Below are 15,760 nucleotides of genomic sequence, written 5' to 3'. Positions count from 1 at the left end.
TTACGGTTGTATCGTATAACAGGTCAATATCATTTGATTTTGTAGTACGGTGGGCTTCACAAGTTCCAATGTTAATCTTTTTTCCTCCTAGTTGTTCAGACATACTCTTTTTAATGATTCTCTGGAAATATGCAGTAAAGATTCAGGCTTTGCATAGTATTCAGGGTGACAAATATCATGCATGAAATTTTTTACGTATTTCAACCATGTTTTTTTCATTGCATGATCAGCGCCACAGCAATCCTGTAAAATGGCTCTATTAAAACTTGTATGATCCGATGTCCATAACTTGTGCCATGGGAGGACTGGCTGCAACCTAATCAGGTCCTCCAGGTAGGTTAAACCCAATTATGCATGACAGACAAAGTTAGAACAGCTTTTAGGCAGCCCTAACAGATTTTTAAGGAACCCATTTTCTACCAGCTGTAGAGACTCAACGTCTACATGTCCCCACAATTCAGAACCGTACATAGCTATTGACCGGCATTTTGCGTTATAAATACTCAACATATCCCTTGGGAGTTTACAACCCAGTTTCCTTGAAAAGTTACTCAGACCCGCAATTGATCTGAGGAACTGCATTCTTCTTAATTTTACTGCACTTTTCCAGTTACCATTACTATCAAACATTATTCCTAGATATGAAAAAGTTAGTGTTTGAGGTAAAGTCTTGTTTCCTATTAAAATGTTGCGTCCCTTAGCTGACTTAAGGCCAGCTTTCATTACAAACGTTTTACCTATGTTAATTAAAAGACCCAGATTCTCCATAAAATTAACAAATTTATCTAAAAGTTATTGAAGTGCATTAGGTGTACGGGCCATAAGCACTGCATCATCAGCATACAGTAATACTGGTACTGGCCTGTTGCCAATTTGAGGCAGGTCCATACATGAGTCCACAAGCGTACCACCCAAGCCATTGATATATAAATTAAATAAATAAGAAAGGCGCGAGCACACACCCCTGGCGGACCCCCTTTTTGATGTCTACTGGGCTTGTACATTCACCGTTCATACCATATCTCATCTTGGCAGAACTCATTGAATATAAATATCTAAGAAAGTTAATGATGGCACAGTCAACGCCCATGGAGGTCATAATAGACCAAAGTTTATCATGGACCACACATTCGAATGCGGAGGATAACTCCACAAATGCCAAGAACAAATTACCCCCTTTTATTTGTGTGTATTTGCTCACTAACAGGTTCAGGTTAATGGCCTGCTCTACGGTCCCAACACCCTGGCGGAAACCATTTTGGAAGTCAGTCAAGATATTATTACAGTCTGCCCACTCCTGTAGTCTGTCTAACACAATACGGCCCACCACCTTAACCAAAGAATCCAACAAGGAGATGGGTCTGTAGTGTGCGGGGCAGTTTCGATCTCCCTTTTTGAATATTGGTACAATATGTGATTCCGACCATGACGCTGGGAAACCAACTTCCCGAAAGGACTTAAAAACCAGGGTCACAAGAGGACCCCGGAGATCAATATTGTCCTTAAAGATATCAATCGGAATCACGTCAGGGCCGGGTGCCTTTCCTCCCTCGCTTGCTCTGAGGGCCCATATCACCTCCTCCAGTGTGAAATTAAAATCAAAATATTGCAGTGAAATAAAAAGCCCAGTAGGGACACCATTCATCCCTATCATAGAGTTATCTTGTCTTTCTTCAGTTGGGCCCATATATAGTTTCGCAAAGTGGGCCATCCATTCTTGTTCTGTAATTGCTACCTCTATACTAGGCTTATCGTTGTCACAGAAAAATGGTGAATTTACCACACGGCAGAATCGTTTAGAGTTCTTGCTCTGGCTTGCCTCCTGCAGATGATCCCAGGCCTCCTCTTTCAAAATCATTTTGCGATGATTTAAAGCTTGCTTATAAGCCCGCCTGCAGTTCTGTACTACGGAGATATTCCTAGGTACCTCCTTCAAGGCCCGCTTTAACTTCTTGTGCGCAAGACTGCACTCATAATCAAACCACCCGTGCTTTTTCGTGGCCCTACTAATCTGGTTAGTAGTCAACCCTACACTAATTTCCTCCCTAATCTGACTAAAGGCCTTCACAACCGCGTTGGCATCCGCAGTTTCGTCCAAACAGACCTCAAAAGCCCTCCTCTGATTTGTTCATTTTTTCTGTAGAAATCGAGATGGATCGACCATTGACCAGCGCAGGGCAAAGCCGTTTAGACGAAAGAGGGCTAAATTTTCCGCTGCAAGGGTGGGTTGCTCTATGCCAGGCTCACCTTGAAAACTGATCTTCAGTGACAAACTCTGTGGAAAGTGATCACTTAATGCGATGTTATGTAGTATAAAGTTAAAAACTACGGCTGAGTAGCGATTGGAAAATAAAAGAAAATCAATGATTCTCCTTCCTCGGCTACCATCAAATGTACAAGGTACAATGACCGGGCTGCCTCCAAATTCGTTGCTAAAGCCTAGATCATATTTAAAAAGCAACTCAATGAGTTTCTCTCCGTACCCTGAATGAGAAAAGTGGGTGATGTTGTCACCCTTTCCAGAAATCATACCACAAACTTTATTAGCCACAGATTGGCAAGGTTGAATGTTGAAGTCACCCCCCCCAAAGGAGGATATTTTCATTAGGACCCTTGTCCAGAATAGATTCCAAATCCTCATCAAGTTGGCAGAGAGAATCTATTATGTCCAGGTCACGAGCATTATTGTAAAAATTAACTAATATCAAAGAAATGGAGGTTGTACACACGACCTGGACTATTTGATAAGACAACTTGGGTGGGTGTATGATAGCACTAGTTGAGGCCAGTTTATTAGATACGTAAACACAGAGGCCGCCCTTAGATCTTCTGTGGCTGGATGGAGTTGCTTTGGAGTGAAAGGTCGTATACCCATTAAGATGTATAGGGTTATTAGCCCAGGATTCTTGCACCATCAAGATCTCAAAAGCTGTCATAAACTCCAATCATTCCAGATTACTGCATTTACTGCGTAGCCCCGCCACATTCCAACTTACAATACTAAAGCTATTCCCTGGTGATGTTATCAAAGTCCTATTGTCATCACCAGTAGCAACAATATTATTTGCAGTTGGCATACATAGATTAATAGTATTGTAAGCCAAGTTGCCGGGAATTATTTTTTCTGCACTACATCAATGGACACCCTGATCTTCACAGTTCCTGCTGGAAGCATCATAATTATTGCAGGGGGGAGAGGCATTGAGAGGAGGACTGTTATTATATGGAGTAATTAGAGGTACACAGGGAATTATTATATTTATCTGATGTAAGCTGTGTTTTTTATAACAGAATTCATTACTATCACCTTCAACCTCCACATCTAAAAGGATATCAGCCGATGGCGCAGTACTGCACAAATTTCCGTCATCTTGTATGACATCGCAGCTTTTTTGGTCATCTATCTGCTTGGGAGGAGCGGAGCTCGAAGTTGGAGTTGGCTCATGTGGGTGGCTTACAATGGGCTTACTCTGCACTACATGTCTAGGTGTCTGATTGAGTCAATCTATCTCCTCCAGGAATATGTCAAATCTATTGTGTAGTGGGATATTAGATTGAAGATGAATATTTGAGGGTGTAGGTCTCTGCTGTAATACTTGATGCTGGACATGAACTGTTGGAGGGTAGAAAAACCCTAGAGGAACTACGTTTATGCTTCTAGTTGTCACATGAACACTACCAAGTCTTCGCAAGATCTCCCGTATTAAACTGGGCGATCTAAGTGTGAGAACTATACAATCGCCAGGTAGTGTTTTCTCCCTTGTCCCTACCCAGCCCACTCTTCTTACCATTTTGAACTCGGCAAGCAGAGCTTCTGTTAGCCCAATCTTATTTCCAAGCCAACAGAGTGCCTTGTTCCTTAGTGCCTCCCAGGTTTCATTGGCTAGGGGAGTAAGAGAAGGTACATTTGCCAGTACTATTATGTATGGTGTGGCTTCTGGTGGCAAGTGCAATCTTGCCCCTTCCTTATTCTCCCAATTCGTATGGGCTACATGAGGCCTAGGCAGTGGTTGAGAGCGGCTAGAGTTACTGTTTATTGAGGTTTCGGTGTATTTCATATTTATGATATTCTCATGCCCTTCAGGTACCCTTGCTAAGGCATGAGAAATATCTTCATGAGGGGCAAGAATTGTCCTATCGTTATCCGATATAGGAGTAGGTATTACGATGGTGTTTGAATTATTCGCAGAACGTGCCCCTTGGTCTCTTCTCAATACATCCTCAATAGCAGAAACCCTATCCAGTATTTTCTCGATGGGAACTTTAACTAATGAAATTAAATTATCAACACCCAAACCCTCCCCTTTAGCATTAGCATCAGTGATATAAGAAGACACACTCTGAAGTACTTTTTGATCGTTCAACTTCGTTATTCAAGACCATGTCTATATGTTCTAGGCGTCCGTTCATTTTGGCAAGATTAATGTCAATCTGATCTGTAAACTGGTTTAGAGCATTATCCAGAGCAGACTTGCCAGCCTCGATAGTCGCATTTAGAGGGATACCAGATATTAGGGGCAAGAGATCATCGGTCTGTGTGCTTATAGAGTTTGTTTGGATCAATGCAGGGTAAATATGCCGTGGATCCTTTTGTACTTTAGTCTTATGTATGTTCTTACCTTTGCCCCGTTTACCCTTCGCTGTAAGGTCTTTTTTCATCTGATCACTCTGAAATTTGGAGGTTCGAGTCCTTAAGGCTATACTTGGCTCGTTGGAAATGTCCGTAGTGGGGGTCTGCGGTTCGTAAATATATGTAGCCTGGGATGTCCCCTGCGGAGTAGCTGTCAAACAGGCTAGATGGGTAGTTGAAGCAGCAATACCTAAAGAGGAGCGCCTCTGCAGGGAAGAGGGATCTAAAGATAACCTCCTCTCTGTAAGTTCAATTTCATGATTGAGCAGTGATTCGGCCCTTATAATAAATGCATCCAGTGTCCCTTTGACCCCCACCGACCCCTTGCTTTTGCTCATTGTATGAGGAAATAGGAGGATCAATAGGACGATCAATACCACCTCATCACAGATGGAAACAACATCCAGCTATGACAAAGGATATAATTGCACTGTGGTACCAGGCAAGAAAGGTCCTCGCTCCTTGGTCCTGTCCACGCTGTCAGTTGTATGAGAGGGGGCCCTGCCCTGCCTCCTCCTGCCGCTGACAGGCACCTCCAGGCGCAGAATGGTGACGTTGCGGCGTGCACCGCTTGTGGTACTGGATGCGATAATCCCTCAACAACTCCAGTGACTCCAGTGGCTCACTCCAATCCCATCTCCCTGGTGACGGGGGCAGCGCTGCGGGTGAACAACAACCAGACAAGGCCGGGAACACCGGGCGGGAGGCGCACAAAGGTGCACAAAGTCCTGTCCTCCAACCGCTCGGAATTGGCGCTCTCACTAGTCAGGTTTTAGGGGGGACTTCTACCACAGGAGGATGGTGTCGCAGATATCAACCGTCCACCATCAATAGAAAATGTTACAAGTTGTTCTGTTCCAGGGACGTGTAGGCGATACAGAACTTATTAACCGTTGCACTCTGGGCCTTGTAGTCCTGCGTTTTCAATGAAAACTATATCTGAATACAAAGAAATTAGGAGTGGCCGAGGTACACACGCCCGCCAACTGGACATATGGAATGAAGTCAGGTCAGAAAAGAGTTCAATTTCGGGTGCTGTAATACCAGGTATATTACTTGTGCCTTCCTATGCAGACTTCGGGAAGGCCTCGCAAAACAGACCAGTGGCCTCCTCTCACACCCTGAGGCTCTGGCTGCTTCTCAGCAGTTCTCTGCTTGAGTTAATTAATGCCAAGCGCTAAGTGTTACTGTGGTATATAAGCGCTATGAGGATCAGGAGGTGCACAGCATGCTGCACATGCAGGGCGCGGACGGGACGGAGAGAAGGTCTTGGTCCACAGTGAATGTCGGCTTGATAACGGCTAGATGCACATTGCAGCAGGGAGGCCGTACTCACAGTTCTGAAGCTGCGGAGTCACCGCATGTAAAGGGCAGGCAAGTTCGGTTTTGGCACAACCAGCCCACACGCCGAGATCGGGCCGGAAGCAGGCATACGATCACTTCTCACGGCCCGTTGTCTAAAGCAGAAGACGCCCGTGAGTCGCTGCGAGTTTGCGGGAGCCAAACCTCCGCCTCCCGCGGCAAAATTAGATTGAACACCGCAAGTACCCTGAGGGGTTCGGCAGTAGCAGCAGAGTAAAGGCACCAGGTAACAGCGCGGCGTTCTCCGATAGTGTTTATTCTTTAGAGATTCATATCTACGGTTCCCTAAATTGGATTTTAGTTGTTTTGGTGTCTGTTTGTTCATAAAAATGTTACCTATTTTTAGGCTGAGCATTCAAGACCTCTTGTATATACTTATATACTTTATTATATACTTATATGTGTATGTACTTTGTGGGCTTTGGAGATCAGTCATAGGACTTGTCTGCTTCCGCTTAGGAACTTCTTTTCCTATTCAACTGCCTCTATTTAACTGTCTTGATAGAAAACAACCAGCAGAGGTCAGTAAAATACCAGAAATGCTTTATGCTGAGGGTCTTTCTTTTTTCTATTTTTCTGGCAACTGCCTCTATTTAACTCTCTTGGTAGTAAACGAGCAGCAGAGGTCAGTAAAATACCAGATTCACTTTAGAATTCTCTAGATTCAAATCCAAATAAATGGTCTTCCACGAGCACCCGTAGGCAATAATATTTTTTTCAAATCTTATATTTTCAGTGATAAGACCACCGAAGGCCCTGATTTTATATCAAAAACAGAGCTTTGGACTATACCATTTCCCGCTGAAAGGCCATAATTCTCTCCAGGTGTTCCCATACCTGGTGCGTCATGCAGTTTGGTGCTGACTTTCCCTCCTTTTTAAAGAACAGTAGATGTTTCAGCACTCAGGCAATGTGCTGCATAGCTAAATACATATAAGGTCCCAAAGGCGAGACCTATTGCATTGCAAATGCTTGTTATAAATTGGTGTTGGGTTTCTATTATATATTATGTCCTACCTATTTAATGTGTTGCTTTAAACACCTGTCTCCTAAGTAAAGCCAGCCTGCTCATTGCTAGTTACCAAGTGTTGAGCAAGGGAATGATTTATTGAGCTCTTGACTGGACCTTTTATTGTGATTGTGGCCTTATTACTGGTAGTTAGTCCCTACTTATCCCTGCTAATAATCCAGTTTCCAACATTTGATGTTTATCTGTGAGGATAAGTACCTGCGTTTGAATACACCATATAGTAATTAAGTGAAGATCTTTAAGAATTCTCCAAATTGACTTAGACAAAAATTATTTTTAAAATTTGGACTAAAACTGTTTTTAATCCGTTATTTTGCTTTTTCTAAATTGTTCTATCGCTGTGTTGCCAACGTTTTTGTGACCCAAAACTTGGGATGCCATGGAGCTGAATTTGGCTATCCTGTCTAAACTCACAGTAGGTGAGCTTAGGGTACAGTGTAGGACTAGGGGGCTGCCAGCTGCTAATTGGATTACTAAGGTAGATATCGTTATGTACCTTAAGGCCTGGGCAGTGACAGCTCCAGGGGATGAGGGGGAGGGAGGGTATTGTCCCCTCCAACAATTTCTAGGTGGAGGATGATGACAACATGTCCATAACACCCAGTACCAGGTTCATACTTCCAGCTAGGGGAGTGAGGGGAGGCTCCCATACACAGGAACCAGAGCTGTCCCTTGTCGAGAGACAGCTTCCAGCTCAGTTAGCATCCATTGCTTTAGAGAAGGAGAAACTGGAACTAGAGAAGAAGTGGGCAAGGGAGGAAGCAAGCAATAATGGTGGCAGCAACAAAGAGGAAGATGTTGAGATCTCCAGGGCTGGTGGGTGTGACCCCAGGCTCGCCAAGGGATGGGCCCAAGTACGTTGAGGGGGATGACATTGACAAATGGCTGACTGCATTTGAAAGGGCCCTTGATATGAGGGGGTTCCACTCTAAGTATATTGATTCACTTCTGTGGGAACTGACCCCAGTAGCTAGGAGGGATAGGCTCCTGACCCTACAGGGCTGAGAAGCAGAATCTTACTATCACATGAGAAAATGTCTAGTCAGGAAATTTGGTCTGATCCCTGAGCAGTACATGGTGAAGTTCAGAGACACCCAGAAAGTCAGCACCCAAAGCTGGATAGACTTTGTAGACATCTCAGTGAAGGCGCTAGAGGGCTGGATTAATGGAAACCAGGTAAGTACCTCTAAGAAGCAATACAACTTAACTCTTAAGGAGCACATTCTGTCATAGGCCACTGACCTGGATCCCAAATGATTCCAACGGGGTGACAACGCTAGTTCCCGAATCCTTCTGAGACTTGCCCTCAGTTTACAGGAGGAGACACTGCTCCAGTGGCAAATCCTAGGGGGAAGGGGGTTAGGATGGAGAGAGAGAGTCAAAGATGCTGCGGCTCATCTACTCAACTGCAACACTGCAGAAGGCATTCACGCCAGTCTGATAACTGGTAACAGCAGACATTCAAACCAGTCTGATAAATGGTACCGGCAGATATGATATCTACAAACAAACAAATAATAATGCTTTAGTCTAGTATTAACTCTATCTCTTAAGGTATCACCTCATGAAAGGTTTTCAAATCTCAACCATCCTATAGTTTTGTTTTCTTTCAGATTGTCCGTAGAGACTCCTTTATCAAAATCTTCGAAACTGTAGTGAGTATGATTTTAGCATCAAACCCATAAGCAAATTTGCCAACAGTATGAATAGGTATGTATAAGTCAAACAAAAACACCGGTTACCTTTGTTTGCAGCACAATTTTGCGACGGAGCTCAGTGTGTAGAAAAAATTAAGTCTGTTAAGGCGTCTCTCCTTTTCTTCTGTGTCTTTTTTCCATCCAGGTGTGAAACTAATGCAGGATGTTCTTTGCGCTGAGGTCAAACCAGGAGGATATAGGAAGCCAGGAAACAGGTGAGTGGCCGGCAAAGAGGCTAAGCGGCTAAGCGAAGGGGAGGAGTGTGGACAGTTATTAAATAAGACCGCTTTCGAACGTTCACAAAGGTCATTTTCTAATTGTTTATAACAATGAACCGGTGCAGATTAATTAATTTTATTAGGCCGTCTTCTAGAAGGTGTTTTAGAATGCTCACAAAGGTTGCGTTCTAATTGCTTATAGCAAGGAACAGGTTCAGATGGTTCACTTGATGAGGCTGTCTTCTAGAAGGTGTTTTAGAATGTTCACAAAGGTCACATTATGATTGCTTATAGCAAGGAACAGGTACAGGGGATTAATTTGATGAGGGCTGAATTCCGGAAGATTCACTGTGAGGTCATCTATGCCAGTTGCTTGATGCTTATTCTGGTGAATTTTCTGGATGTTTCCGTGGTGCCTGAATCCCGACCTTGCATATGCATGGTAAAACATTTGTAGAAGCTATTAAGTCTTTCAAACCAACCGGGGAACACCAGCTGCAGCTAACTATTACTAAAGCATGTAATATGGCCTTCATGGACCTTAGCTCGGCCTTTGATAGAGTCAATAGCTCTAAGCTCTGGTCGATGATGGAACAGATGGATGTTGATATAGTCTTGATTAATTTCTTGTGTGATTTGCACCAATGGCCTGTCCACCGGCGTCAGCTTGGCCACAATGGGGAATGCGCTGAGCACTTTAAACTTCAGTGAGGGGTATGGCAGGGTTGTATTTTAGCTCCTTTCTTATTTATATTTTATATCAACAGTCTAAAGCAGGTCTTGACTGTGGAGGGTGTTGATGTCCCTAGAGTAGGTGGCTGCCCCATTCCTGCTCTAATGTATGCCAAAAGCCTGAAAAAGCTTCTTTCTCTTTTTATTAATTTTATGAACAGTCTTGACCTATCCACCAACTTTTTTAAATCACACGTGATGAATTTCGGCCCATTAAAAACGAGAACCATGAAGTGTGTGATAGATGGCCAGCACATTAGGAAGGTGGATAAGTTCAATTATATGGGGATACAACTGGATTCTGAGTTCTCGCTCATTAATCAAAATGTTCCTGCTTTTAGCAGGGCAATATTTGGTGTCAGGTATTTTTTCCACCGATTGGGGCGTACTCATATCCAATCAGTTTTGGAGATCTTCAGGGCTAAATGTATCCACTTAGTATGTTATGGTAGTGGAATCTGCGTATATGGCCAGGTGGCCCCACTCCAAGTTGTAGAAAACAAGTTTTTTAGGAGTCTCCTGGGTGTTGGTCAAAACACACCTTGTGAAATCTTTCATGAAGAACTCGGTGTGGATTATTTAACTGAACTGATTGCCTTAGTCCACTAAAACTCTGGAACTCGATTTGGACACAGGAAGAGTTGGGTTTTAGCAGACTGATCCAGCAAGACAGCTTACTATTAGATAAGCCCTTACAGATTCCATGGTTGGCGTATGTGGAATGTAGCCTGAGAGTTATAGGGAGGCCGGATACGTTTGTCAACACTACAAGCATAACTCGCACCGATGGTAAATGGGTTGAATATGCACTCATTGATAAACTCAGGTCAGAACGCGAAGGTGTCGCATTAACAAAACATTCTATGCAGCATGCGTTGCTGGTGAAAACAGTTAGTAATATTCAACTGTATCTGACTTTGGATATACCTCACTATCATCACCATCTGTTGACTTATTTTAGATCAAATTTATTTCACTGACTGGTCCCTTTTAACCGCGGCTGTTTTAAACACTCAGACTTGCCCCCCTGTAACTGTGATAACACCACGATCGACGACATATTACATGTGGTTATGTTTTACCCAAAATAGAGTTACCTGCAACATAATTTTTACGCCCAATTTTATTACTGCTCAATTCTAACCAAGTTAGGCCAGCCTTACTTTTCTTACAGTTGTTGAATTCACCTTTTAATTTTTTTTTCTCTTGTACGTTTTTTGGTGGGAGTTTTAAAATACGAATGGCTATGTACTGATATTTTGTATGTCGTTTTTAAATGACTTTTGTGATTTTATCTAGAAAATCGAAGAAAGAGAGATTATGATATGAGTCATGCCGGTATGTTGTGTTAGTCAAGAGAGGTGAGTTGTAGCAGGAATCCTGGCTTATCTTATTTAGTGGATTCTAAACTGTCTGGTCCCAGGGAACTGGGGGAGACTGCTGATGAGTGGGTGAGAACCTGGGTTCTCAATCAGCACCGGAGGGAGACTCCTAGAAGGGGGGTTAGGCCCACAAAAACCTACAGAGGGATGTGGTCAGCCCTCCACAGAGACTCCTTTAGCAGCCCAGAACCCGATAAAGGTGGAGAGCAAATAAATAATTTCTATGTTATTTAGATGGTAATTCCTAAGAGAAATCACCATCCACATAACACCTTCTAATATACATTTTATAAAGTCAAAGGTTTACGGTTAAGGCCTGTGCCGAGCGCTTCCATCGATGACAGGCTGCCTGCCTCTCATCCTGACTGACACAAGAGTCAGGCAGCCAGGCACTATCGAGAATGAAACATGCGCATGATTTAGAATGTAAGTAGACAAAGGCTGACCTAGAGCCAGCCCTGTCCTGCAATTTTTGGGGGTCCCAAGAGACCACCCATTTATGACTCAGAGGAGCGTCATATTTTCAAGCAGCACCTGCCTTGTAAGGCATTAGCCCTATACTTCCTGAGGCTCCTTGTCAATCATTTTTCAGGCTGCAACACCCTATTCCAAGCACTCACAGGGTGGGTGGGGTCTGCAAGCATTACTGAACCCACGGTACCCTGTGACAGTTTTCATGAAGGGTGGGATTAGACCCTGCTGCCTCCTCTCCTGATTCGCAGCCGTATAGCGTCGTGAGCACATGCGTGCTGCTAATAATCCATTCCAGACTAGTCAGCCTCTCAGTCACGGAGCAGCCTGAGTATGATCAGGTAAGGCAGGGACAGAGGCCTCGCCTTGAATTTTCCAGCCTGAAAGTTGTTTTAGCAAGCTCATTTGATCATTTACTGAATGAAAAACTATGGTGAGAAGATTTGAAGAGGAAGTGCTCGGGAAAATGAAATGCTTATCCAACTGCAAATGAAGGAAATTATAGAAATATTTCACAGCTTTAGGTACTCCGAGATGGAGACTTTCGGAATGGTCCCTTGACATACCTTTTCAATAATTTGTCTTCGGCGCTCATGTGATCAGAAACACCCACAGTATATTTGTTTCTTGTCAATATGCATTTGTTACAATTAACTATAAAACGAATTCCACTTATAGTTATTACAAATGTAAAATATGTGACCTGGCTCTTTTTGTTTTCAAATACTACACTCACGCATATACAAATCACCCACACGCATAAACACGTTAAGTCTCACCTTCTGTAAACCCTCCCAGTGTGCACTTTCACTTACAAGTGTTCTCAAAAACGTGCACCCTCTAATACAATCAAGGATAAATTGACTGATTCTGTTCACACTTTGAAAAGTTTGCTTGCATCTGGTAACAGTGCTGTGTGTACCCTGTCCGAGGGGTTCTGCAGATCTAGTCTCATCTCTCATGGCGAGTCTAAGTTTTGCCTACAGCCTTTGCTTCATCCTGTGATTCTATGCAGTTCTTGTAAGTGAATAGCGGATCCCCAACCCAACCCGTGGTAAGCAGTATGTGTAATTATCAATCTACTTAAGCGAGTTTAAAGAAAGACAAATCAGTTTGGTTCCTTTCACAAAAGTGCTACAAAGGTCATTTTATATATGTATTTGTGTGGACCTCACCGGATGACTATTTAACAACTTTACCCAGAAACAGCTTCTGTCTTTGCCCCTGAGATATGTGCAATTCTTATCTATATCATAACAATGTACTTGACTAGGTGGCCTTAAGGCCAGAGCTGATGGATTCAGAAATTGGAGGAACCAGGTTAGAGTCTCTGCATCGGCTCAACATCTTGTCATTCTGGTCAAATTGAAACCCCTTTAGCTACCTGTGTCTGAAAAAATGGAATGTGGCCTTGTGTAACTTACCTGGTGTTCATGTAAAGTGCTCCAATACCCCAGGGTCGAGTATAGAATTCTTTTATGCATTTTCCTTACTAAAGTCCTATAAGAACAGTTTTTTTGGGTCATTTATCAGAAGAAATAGTGCTGAGATTTGCATCTATATACACCTATTATATTTTTAACATTTTCTCAGGGTAGAACCTCCCCTGATAGAATTGTGTCTCGCTCGTGCACCAAAATTTGTTAACAGGTCTTCGCCATTTTAAAATTCCACCAGCCGCCACTGGTACCCTTAGCTGGTATAAGGTGGTAGTCAGTGCAGACCTCCCCTTAGATTGTGTCCGGGGCAATGACCTCCCAGAGATTGGTCTGATTCCAAGTGGGGTGGTCGCACAGGGTGGCCCAACCCAAAGTTCCTGGGGAGCCAGTCCCTACAGTTAGGAGACAGGGAACCCAAAAGAAAGGGGAAAAGAAATGGAAAGGCAATCCACTCTCAAAGAGAGTTCCACTGAGCCAAGGGTCTTCAGTCCCAGTAGGGGAGAAACATAAAGTCGGCACTGGTGAGGATTCACTTGACCACAAGGAAGTCCTGAGCAGTCAGGTAGCTGTCACGGAACAGGGTGCTGACCCTGCACTGACAGAAGGGAGAGTGGAGGAAGGGCATCTGCCACAGGATGTGGTAGCCCCCAACTTTAAACAGAAAGAGAGTATCCAGGAACCCACAGTTGCCCCTAAAGCAACTCATCCACCTGTCAGTGGAGAGCGTATGGCGTCATTCTGAATTCTGACAGCTGGCAAAAGCCTCTGCTGGGTGCTGGCCTTCATGGCAGCACTGTACTTGGTATGGGATGCAGACTCAATGGCCAAAAGTAAGTTAGGCCCCCTGACCCTGTTGGTCATGGTGGGGTTGCTAAAGTATTGAGTAACCTGTGTGGGTAAGCTAGGTGTTGCTCTAGCACAGTTAGGAATAGAGGAGGTGGGCACCTCACTACCCAAACTAAAATGGGAAGAAGAAAATGAAACAGTTGTGAAGAAGTTTCAGTTTAAAATGGGCCCTGTTACCGTAGAGGTGTTCAAGCTTCCCACAGGAAGTGGCCTTCGCAGGAAGATGTAAGGCAGAGTAGGCCCTGAAGGTGTACAGCCTGGTTTCTTTACTTTCTTCTTAGCCTGACAGGCCAAGGAAACTCTTCCAGGGTTCGGCGGCGTTCCTGGGCTGATGGCTGTTTTCAGGCTGTTTTTACAATAAAGTGAAATGCAAATTCAATTTAGGAATTAAAGGTACTTCAAAAGTCTCAAACTATCCTTGTTTTTACATTTGTCGCCCCTAAGATCTCCCCTAGGTTCTCCTGGGGTAGGGTGCCTTTTAACTATAAGCAGGGACATTATAAAAGTGAAGAATAAAATGCCAATTTAATTGTTCCCCTTTGTGGCACAGTGGCTCCATGGGCTAACATTGGAATACTTTATTAAAGTATAACTATTCAAAGAAAGGGGCTACAAATGAACTTCAAAGTTGTAACACCATAGTTAAAATAAATCCAACAACTTGCCACTGTTAGATTTATTATAACTATCAAAGAAAATAACTTATAAAACGTTATTTTCTGTAACCCAAAATCCAGCCTTCCAGCAGCACTGATCTGAATGGTCAGCCTCTGCCAGGCTGAGCCAAGCTGTCTAAGGCCCATATGTATGAAACAAAAATTAGTTGCAAACGCTGCGAATCGCAAAAGCAGCGTTTGCGACTGATTTTTCGCAATTTCACATGTATGACACACATCTTTAGAGAAAAGTAAGAAATCGCTAAATTAGCGATTTCTTAGGCTGCGAAACAAGAATTTTGCGATTTTCCATGCGATTTCTTAAATTGCGATTTCTTAACCTAGCGAAATTTGCTAAAAGGATATCGCAAAATAAGAATTCGCTGACATATGTATGAAAAATTCGCAAATTGCGATTTTCACGAAATTCGCAAATTAAGAAATCGCTATTAACACCAATTGCATGCATGTGGTAAACTGGTGCAAGGTACTTAAACCACCCCACAATGCAACAGACCCACCCACAATGGCAGCAATGTTCGTGATAGCCAGGAGGCTGCGTATTCGGGCTCTTGCACAGAGGAGAGTGAGACAGGAACGTATATTCAGGCTGCGCATCACTCTGTTCCAGCACACTGAAGAGGACATCTATGACAAGTACAGGCTACACCCACAGACCATAATGGACCTGATTGAGGAGCTGAAACCCGACTTGGAACACCCTACACGCAGGACACAAACAATTCCCACACATGTGCAGGTCCTGTGCTCCCTGCACCTCCTGGCGTCAGGGAGTTTCCAACGGGCAATAGCGGAGGTTGGTGGGGTGTCACAGAGTGCACTTTCGCGCTTTCTCCATGCCTTTCTAGATGCAATGCTACAGAGGCTATCACATCAAATATATTTCCCCACCACCCAACAAGCATTACAGCAAACAAAACTGGACTTCTACCAGATTGCACGTTTCCCCCACGTCATTGGCTGCATCGATGGGACCCATGTGGCCATCACACCCCCATCAGCAACTGAATATGTCTACAGAAATCGGAAATGCTACCATTCCCTCAATATACAGATTGTGTGCAACGCAAAGTATATCATCACAGACATCGTACCCAAATACCCCGGCAGTACACATGACTCTTTCATCTTCAGACACAGTGGAATACACAGACGTCTGAGTGCTGGAGAGTTTGGGGAGGGGTACCTGCTAGGTAAATTCATGGCACACATCAATACATCCACTACATCACTTGAGGGGGGGACATTGACTTACCTATTGTGTTTGTCTATGCAG

This window comes from Triturus cristatus, chromosome 7 (assembly GCF_964204655.1).
Source record: "Triturus cristatus chromosome 7, aTriCri1.1, whole genome shotgun sequence".
In the NCBI taxonomy this organism is placed as follows: domain Eukaryota; kingdom Metazoa; phylum Chordata; class Amphibia; order Caudata; family Salamandridae; genus Triturus; species Triturus cristatus.
Note: the sequence above shows the minus strand (reverse complement) of the source record.